The sequence below is a fragment of the Leptodactylus fuscus genome, chromosome 1 (genome assembly GCF_031893055.1).
Source record: "Leptodactylus fuscus isolate aLepFus1 chromosome 1, aLepFus1.hap2, whole genome shotgun sequence".
NCBI classification, from domain to species: Eukaryota; Metazoa; Chordata; class Amphibia; order Anura; family Leptodactylidae; genus Leptodactylus; species Leptodactylus fuscus.
Genome location: NC_134265.1, coordinates 23,637,197 through 23,640,378, shown reverse-complemented (window position 1 = coordinate 23,640,378; position 3,182 = coordinate 23,637,197).

The window sequence follows — 3,182 nt, the reverse complement described above, 5'->3', positions numbered from 1 at the left end:
ATGAGACCTTCCCAGGAGCCGGTGACATCATCGCGGATACATCGCACTCCTCTGATTTCCATACACAGGTGTGGCCTGGAGGGCTCGCGCAGGGAGCAGAGCAGGTTTTCTGGATGACACCTTGTCTGATGCAGGATCAGCGGCCAAACCTCCTGGAACTGGCCCGTGCGAAAACAATAATAGGAGATAAGAGGTCACGGAGAACTTCCGTATTATTAAGTGCGTGGTTATTTATTATTATATTGGATTATTGTTTATTGGTAATGTTATGTCGCATTCCGAGACTGAGATATTGAGGATTTAGGAGAGGTTATGGATATAATATCGGTGGGGACCAGGAGCCAGGACTCTCACTAGCCAACTGATTAAAGGGCCTGCTTGCCAAGGCTAAGGGCTCAGGGGTCCGGGTGTGTAACTGCTCCTTACAACCTTCTGTAGATTTTAGCATCATTAACCTTTCCTTCTCTGACCCAGACCGCCATGATGACTTCTTCATATGTCTGAACACACAAGATCCCCATCCCTGGTCAGTGCCCCCCACATAGTAATTGTGCCACAGAATCCCTTCATTGACTTTACACCGCCACCTTATGCTATTTCTGTGTTGAAAGGATTCATTTTCTCCTTTCTGTCAGTGGAAGGCTGTGTATCATAAATCTTCTCACTCCAGTGCACCAGAGGACAGGGGGAATCAATTTATGATGCACAAAATGCCAGCCATCAAAGGGGATCAGAAGGGAGGTCAAAGAGGTTTATCCAGACCCAGCAAGTGAAAATCACAGTTGGGTTGTGTCATGTGATGCAACGTGATACTAAAGAACTAGAGATGAGTGAATACTATTCGGAACTCTAGTTTCGAATACCTCGCTCCCATAGGAATGAATGGGAGCGGGCGAACTGCAAGAGGTTCGCCCATCTCTAGTCAATACAGTACTGCTCCCTCGACATGCAATTTTCAACACAACCACTGGGTGGCCACACTTATACATGTCTAGTGACAGAATATTGATAATTCATGTTGTTTTGAAAAGCTTGTCATCTCCGGACACAAGAAAAGTAAAGTAGAGCATATGTGTCAGTAGTATACCGGGGTAATCTCTACAATCTGGGTTTTCCCACCACAGGCACAAAGGACATATAAACAAAAAATAGCAAAAAAAGTTTCTGCTCACCTTCATATTCGTATCCAAGGACAAGGAGAATTTTTCGGCCACCACATCACTCCATGTGTGCTAATGTATTAGAATCCAAACAGAAAAAACTTAGGACATATGGATTAGATGGTGCACACTGTTAATAATTCAGAATCCCGCAAGTCACCGATGCCTGGAAACAAGGGGCACAACACTGGGTGACGCACAAAGACTCCTCCAGCGTTTACCTAATACATAGCAAACCCTTAAAGGGAATGATTTACCCCTCGTTATAGCTGAGACCTTCAACTTGTGGTTCTTCACTTGTAAAACTACAACTCCCGGCATACTGACTCCCAGTCTCCTGATTGATTAGACTATATAGACTGTAATACCTTGTTTTCCCTGCGGGGGCACTGTAGGCAAATACAACACTACATAATCTATGAGAAGGGATGGGCACAAGCGGAAGTCAAGCTGGAGAGATGACGGAATTATGGTTGAAGTGTAAAAATAACAAGTTCTTAGTAAATTCCTTGTAAAGTTCCTGATCTGAACCTTTGTCCTCTGGAGCGTGTCCATGGATCTATCCATCACTGTGTTGATATAGAGTATTTATTGGTGTATGAATACAATGATAGACCTGAGTCACTCAGGGCAGTAACCTATAGATAAGAAACCTTTGTACCCCTCACATTCGTGACAGCAGTAAAGCAGGGTGTGGCATTTACATGGTTAATATAGATACACATCTACAGTCCTATGAAAAAGTTTGGGCACCCCTATTAATCTTAATCATTTTTAGTTCTAAATATTTTGGTGTTTGCAGCAGCCATTTCAGTTTGATATATCTAATAACTGATGGACACAGTAATATTTCAGGATTGAAATGAGGTTTATTGTACTAACAGAAAATGCGCAATATGCATTAAACCAAAATTTGACCGGTGCAAAAGTATGGGCACCTCAACAGAAAAGTGACATTAATATTTAGTAGATCCTCCTTTTGCAACGATAACAGCCTCTAGTCGCTTCCTGTAGCTTTTAATCAGTTCCTGGATCCTGGATGAAGGTATTTTGGACCATTTCTTTCTACAAAACAATTCAAGTTCAGTTAAGTTAGATGGTCGCCGAGCATGGACAGCCCGCTCTCAAATGATCTGAAAAGAAAGATTGTTCAACATAGTTGTTCAGGGGAAGGATACAAAACGTTGTCTCAGAGATTTAACCTGTCAGTTTCCACTGTGAGGAACATAGTAAGGAAATGGAAGACCACAGGGACAGTTCTTGTTAAGCCCAGAAGTGGCAGGCCAAGAAAAATATCAGAAAGGCAGAGAAGAAGAATGGTGAGAAGAGTCAAGGACAATCCACAGACCACCTCCAAAGAGCTGCAGCATCATCTTGCTGCAGATGGTTTCACTGTGCATCAGTCAGCAATACAGCGCACTTTGCACAAGGAGAAGCTGTATGGGAGAGTGATGAGAAAGAAGCTGTTTCTGCAAGCACGCCACAAACAGAGTCGCCTGATGTATGCAAAAGCACATTTGGACAAGGCAGCTTCATTTTGGAAACAAAGATTGAGTTGTTTGGTCATACAAAAAGGCGTTATGCATGGCGTCCAAAAAAAAACAGCATTCCAAGAAAAACACATGCTACCCACTGTAAAATTTGGTGGAGGTTCCATCATGCTTTGGGGCTGTGTGGCCAATGCCGGCACCGGGAATCTTGTTATAGTTGAGGGTCACATGGATTCCACTCAGTATCAGCAGATTCTTGAGAATAATGTTCAAGAATCAGTGACGAAGTTGAAGTTACGCCGGGGATGGATATTTCAGCAAGACAATGATCCAAAACACCGCTCCAAATCCTCAGGCATTCATGCAGAGGAACAATTACAATGTTCTGGAATGGCCATCCCAGTCCCCAGACCTGAATATCATTGAACATCTGTGGGATCATTTGAGAGCGGGCTGTCCATGCTCGGCGACCATCTAACTTAACTGAACTTGAATTGTTTTGTAAAGAGAAATGGTCCAAAATACCTTTATC